General features: G+C 48.2%; 1 long non-coding RNA gene across 1 annotated transcript in view; it reads left to right on the forward strand.

Annotated features, from left to right (window-relative positions):
* The window catches only part of LOC112545069 (uncharacterized), a 211993-nt gene that overhangs the window by 76551 nt on the left and 117847 nt on the right, over window positions 1-17595 (forward strand). The window lies entirely within an intron of this gene.

Genomic DNA, 17595 nt, shown 5'->3' on the forward strand with positions numbered 1-17595 from the left:
TGTGTGCCAGTCTGGGCACCCCCATAGGGCGGGGGGCGGGAGGGCGACAGTGGACCTGCCTTTGTTCAGCACTATCCCTAAAGCCCCTGATGAGCGCAATGACTGAATTCTCTCCATTGTTACCTTGGGGGTTCCAGGAACTGACTGAGGGTGGGAATGGGATGAGCCAACCTGGCTTTTGGGAATCGACTGAGGGAGAGGAAGGAAAGTAAACAAGAGTTTGAGACATGAGCACCGGCAGGAGGGTGGGAGTCACCCTCTCAGCCCGGCTCGGCGTGTCACAGTAAATGGAAGGAAATGAAAGGTGGAAATCCTCCGAGGAGAACAGCTTGGCGTAACCTTTCCCACTGCACAAGAATATCAGCTTGCAGCCAGCGGTGCTGCTGGTGTACCTTCTAATCAGATACCTTGGGGAATGGTTGCTTCCCTGTTTCCTCAGCAGCCCAATTGCTATAATAACACAAAAGAATTAACACATTGGGACGGGGAACGAAATACGGATTGCTGCAAACACTTCCAAATGATAAGTATCCAAGGAGCCTGATCCAAAGTCCACCTGAAGTGAGTCGGAAAACCCACATCGACTTCAGCAGGCTTTGATCAGACCCTTGGATTGGGAGCTCTTCACAGCCAGGACTGGACTATCCTGTGTGTCTGGACACAAGCTAGGATCATAGCAGCACCTGTAATAGGCAAGTGCTAAATAACGAGTCATGTTGATTCCTTAAGAAAAAAGGATGCCGATGGATGCCATTCAGCAACCTCCCTGGGCTTAACTTCAGATGGGCCAACAACAGTAGAACAAAAAGGAAACAAAAATAAAATATTTTAAGGTAAATTAATATTCCACCTTCTGCTGCCCGCAAAGGAACCGTTTGTACAATTCAGAGCATCGCAGCCGATTCTGGACTCTTTCCTCTCGGTGCCATGGAGTAAGAAAGTTTTCAAGGGGAATAAGGTCTCAGGCTATGGCTCATAGGAAAGGCCGTTGTAGAACGGTGCTGTCACCTTCCTGTTATGGTGGGTGATCAATGGGAGAAAATCATCTATCGACTTCCCTTACTCCTCGCAACCTAGTGGAGGACCAGAGTTGACAGGGAGGTGATCAGCGGTTGATTTAGCACAGTGGTTGGCAACCTATGGGTCCCAAGCCAGATACTGCTCTTCTGCAGCTCAAGCTCAATTCCCCCTCGCTCCCTCCGCAACAAGGAGCCTGCACTGGCGCTCCAGCCTTGCAGCCCCCCAGCAAGATTGTAACACCAGCGCTGGCTTCCTGCAGAGGGGGTGGGGAGAAAGCACTGAGTGTCCCCGCTAGATCCAGCTTGCACTAATTTGATAGTACAGTCATAATGAGAGCAACTAATAGGCAGTGATTCATAAGAAGCCACCATGTAGGTCTTGGTTCATCAGGAGCTCATGAAATAAACAAAAATGCGGAGTCGCAATTATAGTTGTAACCTCAGAAGTCAAAGAAACAATTAACCCCAAAGGTTGCATAAGTGCCTGCAGGGGCTCATCATGCCCCTACTTTATTAGCTCATCCGGTGGTTCGGGAGATTCACTGCAATATGATTCCCGGGCCACAGATCCATTCCTGTTACATCTGGAAAACCCCCTTGGTGCCCTTGCACAAGCCACCCCAGCCATGGCTGAGTGAAGTTTCAGCTCCTCAGTTTACGCTGACATCTCAGCACACATGAACCTGGAGAAGGGCAGGAATCTAGCCAGAGAGCCCGAAAAGCATGCAAAAAGTACCATGGTCTCCAAGCATCCGCATCTAAGTAGCGTCAGCCCTAACTTTGAATCTCAGGCTACTCCCAGTGTCACACTTGTAATACTATTATTAATAGGGCCTGTGACGGGGCGAGGCAGCCCCGCACTGAACCTACAGGGCACAGCCAGGGTTACCTGGCTGCAGAGGCCCCTCCCCCACAGCCCTACTGAGCATGCCCAGGCTGCAGCAGGGCTATAAAAGCCTGGGCCAGGACTCAGTCAGAGGAGGCAGCTGAAGGAGAAGGATGGGAGAAGGGAGCTCCCCCTCAGCGGTGGCCAGGGACTCCAGGAGAGGCCGGAAGGAAGGCGGAGGCGAATTGGTGCAACCCAGAGACTGCCTGCTGAGGGGACGCCGGCCTGGAGATTGCAGCCAGCTGGGCAAGTCCAGGGGAAGGAAGCCCAGGGGTCCAGGTAGGAAGTGGCCCAGGGCAGGAGCAGGAGCCGCCGCTCCCGGCCCGAGAACCTCGGTGCGTTTCGGCTGGATGGCCCCGCCGAGAGAGTGACCCGGTACCTGGTCGCTCACAGGGCCCTGGGCTGGGACCCGGTGGAGTAGGGGGGGGCCTGGGTCCCCCTACCTGGGGTGTGCCCCTGCTACAACGACAACTGTGTTGTGGACGTGGCCTTGCTTAATGGGCCAGCTATAGACTGTTTTGTGGACTCAGGCCAGGGGCCTTAGCCCTGCTTAAAGGGCCAGCTGTAAACTGTGTGGACTCAGGCCAGGGGGCCTTAGCCCTGCTTAAAGGGCCAGCTGTAAACTGTGTGGACTCAGGCCAGGGGGCCTTAGCCCTGCTAAAGGGCCAGCTGTAAACTGTGTGGACTCAGGCCAGGGGGCCTTAGCCCTGCTTAAAGGGCCAGCTATAGACTGTGTTGTGGACTTGGGCCAGGGGGCCTTAGCCCTGCTTAAAGGGCCAGCTGTAAACTGTGTGGACTCGGGCCAGGGGCCTTAGCCCTGCTTAAAGGGCCAGCTGTAAACTGTGTGGACTCGGGCCAGGGGCCTTAGCCCTGCTTAAAGGGCCAGCTGTAAACTGTGTGGACTCGGGCCAGGAGGCCTTAGCCCTGCTTAAAGGGCCAGCTATAGACTGTTTTGTGGACTCAGGCCTGGGGGCCTTAGCCCTGCTTAAAGGGCCAGCTGGAGACTGTTTCGGGGACTCAGGCCAGAGGGCCTTTGGCCTGGCTTAAAGGGCCAGGGAGAGACTGTATCCCAAGGGGTCGGGGACCCAGGCGGGAGGGGCCCGCCACCAGGCCCTACCAAATTCACAGTCCATTTTGGTCTCTATCATGGTCAAAGGAATTTAAAAATCGTAAATTTCATGATCTCAGCTGTTTAAATCTGGCATTTCAGTCTTGTAATTGTCAGGGTCTTGTCCCAACAAGGAGTTATGGGGCAGGGCAAATGCGATGCTACTACTGTTTTTTCTCTGCTGCTGACAGCAGGGTGCTTCAGAGCTGGGCCTGTGTGGGGCTCTCACTCAGGACAGTATTTCTTCTTATGCCTTCAAGAATAGTCTACTTTGCTTGTATTGCCATGTAAGCTCTTCACTGTCTTCAGCCATGTCTCCATGTTACCAGAGGATCGAAGCTCTGGCAATCGATCTTCTGGGGCTAGATTTAGCGGATCTAGTAAAGGCCCACTAAATTGAATGCTACAGGCAGGGAAGCGTAAGGGAAGTCGACAGGAGTGGCGCCAAGCTCAGCTTAAGGTTATTTACATAGCTGGAGGTGCATACTTTGCTTAAGCCAACCTTCTCCCTGCAGTGTAGACCTGGCTTTCACTATTTCATTTTTCAGGAGAATGAGAGTTCCATGACACTGAAAGTTTCCTTGTAAAATGTGTTATTTATTTTAAAAAAAAATCTGAAGCCAGATCCTTAGCAAGCACAGATTGGCATCACTCCCCTGAAGAGTTAAGTAAATTAATAGTCGTTAAAACAGCTTAGAGCAGTTAGTTTGTTTATTCCATTTTTATTTATTTTGCTACTTCGGAAAGGCAGCTGCAATCTCTATCTCAGGTATTTATATACTGTAGTCCCCATTATCTAATCTCTGAGCACAATCCCTAATGCATTTATAGTCACCACTTCCCTGTGAAATAGGGAAGTGCTCTTGTTTCCATTTACAATGGGGGGCACAAAGTCTTAGAGCTTTTCTACACAGTGAAAAACTAGAGGGGTTTGATTTCTAAAGCACTCAAACAGGCTGAATTCATGTTGATTTAGTCCCATTTCAAAGAGGACCATATTGATATGCATTATGTATCTTTTAAAGCAGGCCAGCAGCATCTACACAGGGCACTTACACCACTCTAGAAATCACACACCCCTAGTTCGCACCTGTAGTGTTGGCAAGGCTAAGTGACTTGCCTAAAGTCACCCAGGAAGACTGTGGAGGAGCAGAAGCCAGATTTCCCTTGTCCTGGGTTAATGCTGGACCATACATCCTCTCAAATGGATAGGAAGCTGTACTAGGATCTTGTTATATAGGTACATACAGCCAAGGGGGCTACTGTAGTTAAAAAATGATCACAGAGTTGATACCTCCTGGAATAAAATATATAGTATGTAAGAATGTTAACATGAGTGATGCATTAATAAAGAAGCTAGTTAATAGCACTAGTCAACATATTTTCACAGTTTAAAATGTTGGCAAAAGGTTTTCATGAAAAATTTTGAAAATCCTTTCCCCAAAATTGCCCCACGCCCAGTAGTTTATTGAGCTATCAGAAGTTGGAGGCTATTAATCAGAGGCAGCAGTGTAGACGTAGCCTAAGAGGTCTCATGGAACTTCACTGACTGCAACTTTGTACATCTGAAATAAAAATTTTTTGCAAAGGAATATCTGACTCTCTCCAATTTCTACTCCACGTTCTACCCCTCCCTAAACTTTGACTAGTTACTTGGGTCCAAAAGGGGCAACATGGATCACAACAGTTTTGAGAGGCCTCAGACAAGACCAGGACTCCATTGTGTGAATGAGCAAGTGAAGCGGAAGAGGCCCAAAGAACTTACAATATTAATAGACAAAGAGGTATTATTACCCCCATTTTGCAGATGGGGAGACTGAGGTACAGAGAGACTTAGGTCTTGTCTACCATAGAAAGTAGTTCCCTTTTAATGCTCTCAGTACAGCTGAAGCAATTAGATCTCTTAGGCTACGTCTACACTGCAACGCTATTTCAGGATACTGAAGTATCCCGAAATAGCTATCCCACGTGTTTACAGCAAGCCCATTATTTCAGGCTCACTATTCCGACGTCCCTGTAAATCTCATTCCACAAGGAGTAAGGGACGTTTTGGAATAGCGGGTTATTTTGAAATTTGGCATTGTGTAGACAGCGCCACATGACTAAATAAGCTATTTCGAAACAGCAGTGAAATAATGTATGCAATTTGAGTAGCTCAGTAGTGTATCTTATTTTGAACTACGGTGAAGTGTAGATACACCCTTCGTGTGGACACAGTTATACCTGTATACAAGTGTTTATACTGGTTTAGCTGCCCTTAATGGAAAGGGCTTAAGCTATACTGGTATAAACCATTTGTATAGTGGTATAATTATAGGGCTTTTACTGGTGTAACTATGCCAGTAAAAATCACACCCGTAACCAAAATATTCACACCAGCAAAACTTAGACCAGGCTTAAATGACTTGCTCACGGTCACATGGAAAGGCAGGGGCCAGATTTGAACACAGAGCACCAGACTTAATCTCAAGATCAGCCTCCCACTCCCTGACTGTAGTAAGGTTTATCATTTGAAATACTTTACGAAAGTATTCAGTCAGTCATTAGACAGTGTTCCGTTTCTCACACTGTGTCTGGGTCACGACTAAGCTCTGGTTCCAGAGCAGATTAAATGCCGTTGTTACGTAATGTTAAGTAGAAGAGTGGCAGAGTTTTGAGATGCAAAATCCCATTTAATTAGTCAACCAGTTAAATGTTAAATTTAACCGGTTAACTGATTAAACAGGGATGGGCAGCTGGGGCCATTCCAGGCTGTTGTTCTCTTTTATAGTTTCAGTTTAAAACTGTGAACTGTGATGTGACCAGCTAGAATTGCTATTCATCAAAGAGCCTGCAATTCACAATGAAAACCAATAGTTAGCAACAAAACCCCTCCTATTATTAACTAGCCAATTTCAGGTCTCTCCTCTACGTCGGTCTTCTCTCCTGAGCCTCCGGTCTCTCACTCTGTGTCTTTTTCTGTCTCTCCTCCTCCTCCTACTGCCTCCCCTCTCTCTCTCAGCTCTCCTCCGCCTTCTGCCTCTCTCTCCGTCTCTTCTCCCCCTCCTGCCTCTCACTCTTCCTTTCTCTTCTCCTCCTCCTCCTGCCTCTCACTTTCTCTCCGCTCTTCTCTTTCTCCATCGGGGATGCACGCTTATCCAGGCCCTGCCCCCTGTGCATGTACATCACCTCCCCACCCCCCTTTGCCTCCCGCCGTGGTGCTTGGCTGACTTCTGCGCCACTCAGTCGGGCCTCCACACAGGAGCAAGCAGCAAACAGCCTCTCTCTCTCTTCTCCTCCTACTGCCTCCCCCTCTCTGTCTCTCAGCTCTCATCCACCTCCTGCCTCTCTCTCTCTGTCTCTCTCTTTCTCTTCTCCCCCTCCTACCTCTCACTCTGTGTTTCTCTTCTCCTCCTCCTGCTGCGTCTCTCTCGCTGTCCTCCGTTCTCCTCTCTGTCTCCTCCGCGTCCTCTGTGTCTGCTCCGCTTTCCTCCTTTTGAATCTGGCGCCCTTTCCTGACGTCAGACACACGCTCGTCCGGGCCCCACCCCCTGGCTGTTCCCTCTGGGCGGCGCTATTGCCTCCTGCCATGGCGCTCAGCTGACTTCTGCATTGCTCAGCCGGGCTGCCATGTGGGAGCAAGTGATGCAAGCGGCCGTTTGGGTTCCGCGCTCCCCATGCAGCACCCCCGGACCTGAAACGGCTGCTTGCGCTGCTTGCTTCCACACGGCGGCCCCGCTGAGTGGTGCAGAAGTCAGCCGAGCGCCACGGTGGGAGGCAACAGCGCCGCCCAGAGGGAACAGCCAGCGTTTCAGCGTTACAGAGTCACAGACATCGGGCTACTATATATATGATGTGCTATATGTTTCTCTGAAAATGTAACCACGTGGGCAACTCCTGTGAAGCATTGATCTTTACTCCCGTTGACTTTGTGGGCGGAGAACGAGTAGCACCTCTCTGGGTGACATCCCAGGGATTATAAATTGGGGTGGAGGGGGAGAGAGTGTACAGTCCTGTAAGGAAGAAGGGTCCGTTTGAAACTTAATCGGCCAGCAGAGAAAGTCCATCTCTAAACACTCCAGCACAGTCAGATTTATTTCAGCGGTGTCCCGGGTGTGCTCTGTGGTGAAAGTGGTAAGACTGTCAATGGTATCTATGAACCTGTCATTCGGTGCAACTGAAGAGAAAAATGTTACTGCAGAACCGTCTGGCAGAAGTCAGAAAATGTGGTGGTAATCGCCAAGCAGATATCTGATGCTCAGTTCTATTAGGGAAGGATCAACTGGCCTGAAAAATGTCAGAGCTATTCTAAATTAAAGTGTCTACGTTTGTGGGATGCCAAACCAAACCTTCGTAAAGACTGAGATGTGTTTAGACCGAGGGCTATCCCCCAGTGAATGTTTGAACTCAAGCAGTCCCGTTACCTCAATGCTAAATGTGCCTCTGCAGCCAGATTTCAACACGGTGTGTGAAACAAGAAACAATTGCGGCTGGAATTTCAGAAGCACTCAGTGTTGGCCTGACTTTGCTCCCAGAGAGGCTGATAGTAAAGCTTCCCCACTGCACAGTCCTGGGATTTGCAAGTAAAGACCATGATTAAAACATGTATTTAGTCAGGGCTCAGTCCTGCATAGATGTGAAAGTGATTAGCAAGGATCCCAAGTTAAAGAGCTGTCCAGCACACTGGGGCCAGCTCTACATTACAGGACAATGTTCACCTAAGCACACAACTCCAGCTGCATGAAGAATATAGCTGTAGTACATAGATCGAGTGGCCATGGCGCTCTGCACTGCATGGGGAAGGGAGGTTGACGGGAGAAACTCTCCTGTCGACTCTCTTTACATGTCTCATACTGGTGGAGTACCAGAGATGACGAGACCATGATCTGCAGTCAATTGAGTGGGTCTTTAGCAGACCTGCTAAATCGACCCCTGAGGGACTGAGCTCCACAGCACTGATCTGGTAAGTGCAGACCTGCCCTGAGTGTGATGCTTACCTGCTTCCAGTCTAATCAAGTTGGCTATCAAGAGTGTGGCTCTGCAATTTATGGCAGCAAAGTTAGAGTAATAGGAACCCAAATGCAGGGATTCCCTTACCAGTGTGTCTTCTGGGCCTCATGGGCTCTACCAGGAGGATTCTCCAGTGACAAAACCTAAGAACTGTGACTCAGGTTTACCTCACAGAAATGTTTCTTGTGGAGTATTTCAAATGTCTATGCATCCTCTCTGGAGTTGCGAATAATGTCATAGTCTAAAGGTGACAGACAGAATGTGGAAGATCTCGATGTTGTCTAATTCATCACAGTGGCTTGCCTTGCCCACGTCTCCCCAACTGCACCCGTGGTTGCTTGTGGCCTTGAGCTCTACAGACTGGCCATGCTGGGTTTTGCACTGTGCTTTCCAGAGTGCCTAAAAGGAGTTTCTAGAGGAGGAGACTTGTAGTCACTTTTATAGAACACCAGGGCTACCATCTGCATTATTTCTGTAGCCGTGTTGGTCCCAGGATGTTAGAGAGACATGGTGGGTGAGATCATATAGTGTGTGTCTAGATTACATGCCTCCAGCCTAATCTACATGGCTCCATCAATGATCGGCAAAGGGAAAGGAAGCCGCGATTTAAATAATCGCGGCTTCATTTAAATTTACATGGCTGCGGCGCTGAGCCGACAAACAGCTGACCAGCTCTTTGTCAGCTCAGTGCGCTAGTCTGGACGCTCCCGCGCCGACATGAAAGCCCTTTATCGACCTCCCCGTTATGCCTCGTAGGATGAGGTTTACCGGGGAGGTCGATAAAAGGCTTTCATGTCGACGGGAGCGTCCAGACTAGCGTGCTGAGCCGACAAACAGCTGATCAGCTGTTTATCGGCTCAGCCCGGCAGCCATGTAAATTTAAATGAAGCCGTCGACGGAGCCATGTAGTTTAGACGTACCCATAGAATCATAGAATACTAGGACTGGAAGGGACCTCGAGAGGTCATCGAATCCAGTCCCCTGCCCTCATGGCAGGACCAAATACTGTCTAGACCATCCCTGATAGACATTTATCTAACCTACTCTTAAATATCTCCACAGATGGGGATTCCACAACCTCCCTGGGCAATTTATTCCAGTCTTTTATTGGACCAACTTCTGTTGGCAAGAAAGAACACTTTTAAGTGCTACAGAGCTCTTCTTTAAGTCCAGGAAAGGGACTCTGTGTGTCATGGCTAAATACACAATTGAATAGTTTGTTTAACATAAGTAGTGAGCAAACTGTAAGGAACCACTCCAGGTGATGTGGCCTGTTGACATCCCTTCAGTCAGAAGACAAGAAGACAGGTTTGTAGGTTACAGACTGTCGAAATAAGCCAGGAATCCAGGGTCTCTCTCTGTTCAGTCTGTGATTTTTAGTGTCTACAAAGTTATGAATTTAAGCTCACAGGCTTAAACTTTTTTTTTTGAAAGTGTTGTGCAGCATTCCTGGGCGGAGAAGGATTGGTAGGTCAGTCATAGAGTGATCGCTCTGTGAAACGCGTTCACACACAGGTGATAGGGTGGTTTTGTTTGTTTGTTTGTTATTATTTTCCCATGTGAGTTCATTTGGGAGTATAGTGACGGATTTCATACATACCGTTGTCATTGGGGCATTTCGCGGCAAGCTGCGCAAGGCATGTGTAGGACCCAGAGATCTGGAAAGGTGGCTTAGTACACGACAGGCTCGAGCGGTGAGATCACACCCCAACTTGTTGTGAACTGAGTGCCCATTGAGACAAGCCCTAGAAAAGGGGGTAGGCACACTCGTGGGAAAAGGGGGGGGGACCTGCACTGCTGTTGTCCATCCTGTACCAACCACAGAACCATCAGGCTAGGGCGATCTCAAGGGTCATCTAGTCTAGCCCCCTGACAAGATGAAGGATGTGTTGAGTCTGAGCTAACCCAAGCAGAGGGCTGTCCAACCTCCTTTTGAAATCCTCCAGTGAACGAGCTTCCACAATCTCCCGAGGCAGCCTGCTCCACTGGCCTACTGGTCTTACAGTTAGGAAGTTTTTTTTGAGATTCCTTCTAAATCTTCTATGTTGCTTCTTGCCCTGCCTTTTGGGGCAAGAGAGAACCACGTTTCTCCATCTGTTTCATGATCGCCTTCCAAGTAAGTGAGGAACACGCCCACTCCCTCTCTTCCACACTCAACCAGCCAGGTCCCTGCAGCTGGGTTTCACATGGCCTGCGTTCCATTCCTTCTGACCCTGCAACCCCAAATGCGCTTGCGACGAGCGGAAGTCGCAGGAAGCTCCCAGTCAGTCTCTGTAAAGTGTGCGGAGGTATGGCTGGTAGTTTTGCAGGCATTGCTGCGAGTCCTACAGCGTGGTGCCTACCATGTGAAAGATAGGTACCTGTGTTTCCAGGCCACCGCTGCCTATCCACCAGCCCCCAGTACATGTCTTTCCAGTTCAAACTGAATTTGGAGAGATTAATTTTCACTTGGGCTACCGGCCCAAACAAGGGAGTAAGGGGAAGGAAGAGATCTCCCAACACCCCCACCCCCACGAGCTACCTGTACCTTTGGCCTGGGCATATAGAAATAAGTGTAACCCACACACCTTGGCTATGTCTACACTCGCGGCTTCTTGCGGCAGGAATATGCAAATGAGGTTAAGCGTGGAATCTCGCTGAGCCTCATTTTCATACCTAATGAGCCACCATTTTTGCAGAAGAGGCTCTTGCGCCAGAAGGAGCTGTCTACACTGCCCCTTCTTGTGCAAGAAAACCCCTCTTGCGCAATGCTGTTACGCTCATTATTTTCAGGAATAACGGCATTGCGCAAGAGGGGTTTTCTTGCGCAAGAAGGGCAGTGTAGACAGCTCCTTCTGGCGCAAGAGCCTCTTCCGCAAAAATGGCGGCTCATTAGGTATGCAAATGAGGCTCGGCGATATTCCACGCTTAGTCTCATTTGCATATTTCTGCTGCAAAAAGCTGTGAGTGTAGACATAGCCCAAGTGTGGTTCACTGTCCCACGTAGTGGCATTTAGACCACTTACAGTGAGAGATAAGAACAAGGGAGCTCTACAGCCCAAGCTATGAGCCAGCTAGCTTTATAGCTCAAGCTGTAGAAGCTGCTCCACAGGTCCCAGGTTCAAATCTGCCCCATGGCAGTGATGTGAGCAGCATCATAGCACAGATGGATGAGAAGTGGGTGGTAGGTGGGCTTTATCCTCCTGGTCAATCTACCTATTGTAGTACAGGGAGAGTCATAATTTGCTGCTGTCAAGAGCAAGGAGGAAAGGTGACTCAGAGGATCTCTGTTTCCCAGGTAGATCTTATACATTACTCCTTGTACAGGTCTGCTCAAAGACACAGTTCCTCGGTGATCACTTCCACTGGTAAACTTTTTTGCTGGACATCTCTGTCAGGTTTTCATCCTTGGCAGACCATGTCTACCGACAGAGATAGATCGTTGTTGTTCCCAGACAACAACGGACTCTAGGACAACCCCCCACCCATGTATATATCCGCCTACCACGACCAACTCTGTAAAGGTTCCCATGGGTGATGTACCCAGGCACTTATTCCCCATGACCTAAACACTTGCACGCCTACAGCTGGATCCATGCTGGTTATGTACCATATGTGTTTTGTGACTTCTTAAGCCAAACTTTTAATTTTGATAATCCAACCCTAGATGTACAGAGCGTTCCCTCTAAACCCGTGCAGTATGAATTATGATTTCAAACATTAGCTTTAAAAAAATTACTGGGGGGGGGGGGAAATGTGGAGGCAAAACCACAACAAGGATGCCGCTGTCGGGTTTGCCAAGCTAAGGATGTTTTCCATGAACTTTCAACCAGGGGCCAAGTGACATGGGGAGTGGCAGCCTTCCTTCTGAGCTCCCTGGCTTTTATGTGAACTCTTAGCCCAACGTTCTGTGTTTCCTAGTCTGGCTGTAGTCTGAGGGATGCTGGGATTGCCCCTGAAGAAATAAGAGACCTGCCATAGTCCAGCTGGGAAACGTTATTTCCTGTGTCATCAAAGTGGACTGACTCCAACATAAACAAGGGAGTTATCTTGAGCAAACATTATTCAATCTAAGCTTCATAATACAGTGAGACATAAACAGAATGTCAAGACGAAGCCAAAGGTAAGTGCGGTCCATGTTAGATGGCCTCGTCTCATGACAGCTTTGTTTTATAAGGTGCAGCAGAGTTCAATTGGAAGTCATACTTACAGGAGCAAAAGGTGACCTGTGAAGTGTTCATCTCCTCAGCAATGAGACCAGGACAGCTGCAGGATACAGCTGGAAGAGGGGAGAACAGTACCCCGAAAATATCAGCTCTCCTTTGCAAAGGGAAAATAAGGGCCTTGTCCATTGCCTGCATCAGAGTCTCCTTCTTTTTCATTACGATTTCACTGTGAAATCTGGTGAGGATGGTTCTCTTTTCCCACGGGCGGGATCTAAGGCTGTCCTGGTTCCCCTCAAGAGGGGCTGGTGGGGCTCCTGGGATCCACTGGGGATAAGGGCCCCAAGCCTGTAGAACTTAGTATGTGCATGACTTGAAGAAAATGAATTGTCCTATTGACTCCATCGGGATGTTTCATGTGCTTAACATTATGCATGCCCTGAAGTGCTTTGCTGGATCAGGGACTGCGGCGCAGGGGGTCTGGCTGGCAAACAACCAGCCATCCAGAATTCAAATCTTGTTTCTCGCGACCCAGTGTTGATGCTCATGGCCCAGTGTAATTATCCCTTTTGACTAGAGTGCGGGTTCTGGGGGGGCAGGAATAAAGGACCTGGAGTACCCTAGGGGGCTCCAGGGTCAAGGGGCCTCAGGGCGGGGCAGGAGGTTGATGCTTGTGCTTGTTTACCTCTAGCGGTTCCGGTGAGTAGTGCAGCCGGGGTGCTAAGGCAGCTTCCCGCCTCTCCTGGCACTGTCGACCACACTGTGCCCCAGAAGTGGCCAGCTGCAGGTCTGGCTCCTAGGCGGAGGCACACAAGCAGCTCTACACACTGCTCTCGCCTGCAGGCACAGACACTCCCCCCGGCTCCCATTGGCCGGGAATTGGCCAATAGGAGTGTGGAGCCAGCGCTCAGGGCAGGGGCAGCACATGGAGCTCTGTGGCCTGCCTGCTGCTGGCTGCTTGGTGATGCACAGTGCCTTAACACCCCCACTAGTCATCGGGTTACCCTACTACAGCAAGGTGACCCAGTGCCTGGTGTTGTGTGAGTCAGTCCTGGGTCACGGCCTAGAGTTTGCGAACCAGCATGGATCTGTCAAGAACAAATCACGTTAAACCAACATAATACCATTCCTTGACAGGATTACTGGCCTAGAGGAAGTGGGAAAGCAATAGAGATGATATATCTTGAATTAATTTAGCAAGGGCTTTGACATAATCCCCCATGATGTTCTCATAAGCAAACTAGGGAAATGTGGTCTAAATGAAATTACTGGTAGGTGGGTTCACAACTGATTAAAAAAAAACCAACTCAAAGAGTAGGTACCAATGGTTTGCTGTCAAACTGGGTGAGAGTATCTAGTGATCTCCTGGAAGGGTAAATCCTGGGTCTGGTATTATTCAGTATTTTTATAGATGCATTTGGATAATGGAGAGGAGAATATATTTATAAAACTTGCAGATTAGCCCAAGCAGGGAGGGGTTGCAGGTAGTCTGGAGAGCAGTTTTAGAATTCAGATTGGCTTCGATGGATTGGTCTGAATTCAACAAGATGAAATTCAGTAAAGAAAAGTGCAAAGGAAGGAAAAATCACACGTGCAAACATAAAATTGGGAACCCCCTGGGTAGGGGGTGAGCTGCTGAAAAGGATCTGGGGGTTACAGCGAGTCACGTGAGCCAACAACATGGTGCAGTTGCCAAAAAGGGCAAATATTACTCTGAGTTGTAGTAACAGGAGTATCTTCTGAAAGAAATGAGAGTTAATTGTCCCACTCTGCTTACTACTGGTAAGGCCTTGGCTGGAGTACTCTGAGCATTTCTGGGTGCTGCGCTTTAGGAAAGGCATGGACAAATTGGAGGGTGCCCAGAGGAGAGCAACAACAAGGAGAAAAGGGTTACAAACTCTGACCTATCCGGAAAGGTTCTTGAGACAAGAAGCTTGAGGGAGGAGATGAAAAGTCTGCAGATATGTTCAGGGCTGTTCTTAAAGCGGTCACTGATCAGTTGTTCTCCATGCCCGCTGAAGGGAAGGCAAGATGTGACGGGCTTCATCTGCAGCAAGGGAGATGTAGGTTAGATGTTAAGAAAAACTCTCTCACTCAGAGAAGCTAGGCTCCGGAACGGGCTTCCAAGCAAGGTTGTGGGATCCCTGTCACTGGAGGTTTTTAAAAACAGGTTCATGAAGGATGGTCTAGGTCAGCGGTGGGAAATATATTTTTGCTGGGGGGGCACTTCAGACATTTTTGAAGTGGCCCTGGGCTGCTCTGGAAGGGGTGGGGCCTCAAGCGGAAGGGGTGGGGCCAGAATACTTCTGGGTTCCCCACCCCCAGACCATGATTGGTCTGGGGGTGGGGGAACACCTTTGCCCACCCCCCCCCCCCCCCCGGCTACCCCTCGGTGCCCATGCTGCTGGCTGGGAGGAGACTTCCCATGCTCCCCTGCCTCCAGGGCAATCAGGAGCAGGTGGCGCTTCTAAGTGCCACGCACTGCTCGCAGGATGGGGGCAGAGCGAAGGAAACTTGGGCCAGATCCCACCTGCTTGGGCCAGATCCAGCCCACGGAGGCCCTTTTTCCCACCCCTGGTCTAGGTGTGAGAGTCCTTCCAACCCTACATTTCTCTGACTCTCTGATTCTACTGACTTCCATGGAGCAATGAGTAACACTGATGAACACGGCTAAGATTCCGGCATCTAAATGACAAATATTTTTGTTCTGTACAAAGAAACTTTCCTGACACAGGCACAGTGGTGTGACCTTGAGAGGACAAGCTTCTTAGCGGACAGGGTGGAAGGCTGCATGGAGAGGCGGCCAGAGAAGCAGGATGGAGCTAAGCTCAGGGGAGGTGGGTTTCTTGTCTCTGTGCTTATTGTTTTGCATTTCCTTGAATAGTTAAATGACTTTTTCCGTAGTTTTGTGCCGCCTGGATGCTTTTACGCTCATTAGAACAGCACAGATCCCTACCCATGCTTCACTGGGCAATGTTGCTCATGCTCAGATTTACGTCAGTGAGAGTTTGATGTTCATTTCAGCACCAGCACAAATATACAGCAGCTTCTACAGTACATAGCCTGGACCAGTGTGTCTCCATGAGGGAATGTGAGCTTCTGAAGGAGCACCTCTTCTGTTAGGCTATGTCTACACGGCTGGCTTTTGCTGGCAGAGAGTATGCAAAGGAAGTGCTGATTAGCATGTTGTCACACTTCATTTGCATAATCTGTTCTCGCTATTATAGGATCTTGTGCAAAAAGGGGTTTTTGCACAAAAAGGAAACGTCCCCACGGTTTGTTTTTGCGCAAAAATGGCTCGAATAGATTATGCAAATGAAGAGCAACAAAAATGCTAATCAGCATACAAAGCCTAGGTAATTAGAGCGTATGGTCTAGTTCTTGGAGTCGTGGGATTATGTGAGAATCAGATTGCATTGAAAAAAAATTCTAGTCCTAATGGTTGTGGAGAAAGGCTTCAAAATGAGAGCTCGAACCTCTTGAGGTAGCTGGCATTCCTTCCTCTTGATCTGCAGGGACACGTATTCTGACTGCCATCCTGAGGTTAGTAGGAGGGGAGATGTTTTAAAAAACATATGGCTCAGGGGCACCATTATTTCCCAACCAAGTGCTTTTTTCAAAGCAACATTTTAAGAACATAAGAACGGCCCTACTGACTCAGACCAAAGGTCCATCTAGCCCAGTATCCTGTCTGCTGACAGTGGCCAGCACCAGGTGCCCCAGAGGGGGTGGACCAACGACAATGCTCAAGAAAATTGTCTCCTGCCATCCTTCTCCAGCCTTTGACAAATAGAGGCCAGGGGCACCATTCCTTACTCCCTGGCTAATAGCCTTTTATGGACCTAACCTCCATGAATTTATCTAGCTCTTTTTTGAACCCTGTTATAGTCCTAGCTTTCACAGTCTCCTCTGGCAAGGAGTTCCACAGGTTGACTATGCACTGTGTGAAGAAGAACTTTCTTTTATTAGTTTTAAACCTGCTACCCATTAATTTCATTTGGTGTCCTCTAGTTCTTATATTACGGGAACAAGTAGATAACTTCATTATTCACCCTCTCCACATCACTCATGATTTTATATACCTCTATCATATCCCTCCTAAGTCTCCTCTTTTCTACACTGAAAAGTCCCAGTCTCTTTATCCTCTCCTCATATGGAACCTGTTCCAAACCCCTAATCATTTTTGTTCTTTTCTGAACCTTTTCTAATGCCAAAATATCTTTTTTGAGGTAAGGAGACCACATCTATACACAGTATTCAAGATGTGGGCATACTATATTTTTATATAGGGGCAGGAAGATATTATTCGTCTTATTTTCTATCCCTTTTTAAATAATTCATAGCATCCTATTTGCTTTTTTGACCGCCGCTGCACACTGCGTAGATGTTTTCAGAGAACTATCTGGTGTTTTCAGAGAACTCCAAGATCTCTTACCTGATTAGTTGTAGCTAAATTAGCCCCTGTCATATTGTATGCATAGTTGAGGTTATTTTTTCCAATGTACGTTACTTTACTCTTATCCACATTAATTTTCATTTACCGTTTTGTTGCCCAATCACTCAGTTTGGTGAGATCTTTTTGAAGTTCTTCACAGTCTGCTTTGGTCTTGAACAGTTTAGTATCGTCCGCAAACTTTGCCACCTCACTGCTTACCCCTTTCTCTAGCTCATTTATAAGTTGAATAGGATTGGTCCTAGAACTGACCATTGGAGAACACCACTAGTTACACCTCTCTATTCTGAAAATGTACCATTTATTCCTACCCTTTGTTTCCTGTCTTTTAACCAGTTCTCAGTCCATGAAAGGATCTTCCCTCTTATCCCATGACAATGTAATTTACACAAGAGCCTTTGGTGAGGGACCTTGTCAAAGGCTTTGTGGAAATCTAAGTACACTATATCCACTGGATCCCGCTTGTCCACATGTTTGTTAACCTCTTCAAAGAACTCTAATAGATTAGTAAGACAGGATTTCCCTTTACAAAAACCATGTTGACTTTTGCCCAACAAATTATGTTCTTCTACATGTCTGACAATTTTATTCTTTACTATTGTTTCAACTAATTTGCCCAGTACTGACATTAGGCTTTCTGGTCTGTAATCGCCAGAGTTGCCCCTAGAGCCCTTTTTAAATATTGGCGTTATGTTACCTGTCTTCTAGTCCTTGGGTACAGAAGCTGATTTAAAGGATAGATTAAAAACCACAGTTAATAGTTCCGCAGTTTCACATTTGAATTCTTTCAGAACCCTTGGGTGAATGCCATCCGGTCCCGGTGATTTGTTACTGTTAAGTTTTTCAGTTTACTCCAAAACCTCCTCTAATGGCACTTCAGTTTGGGACAATTACTCAGATTCATCACCCACTGCCTTCAGAGTTGGGGGGTGGAGAGTAGCATCGGGGGGCAGAGAGCCCAGCTCTGAAGGCAGCACTCTGCCTACAGCAGCACAGCA

Source organism: Pelodiscus sinensis, chromosome 3, assembly GCF_049634645.1.
Source record: "Pelodiscus sinensis isolate JC-2024 chromosome 3, ASM4963464v1, whole genome shotgun sequence".
Classification (NCBI taxonomy): domain Eukaryota; kingdom Metazoa; phylum Chordata; order Testudines; family Trionychidae; genus Pelodiscus; species Pelodiscus sinensis.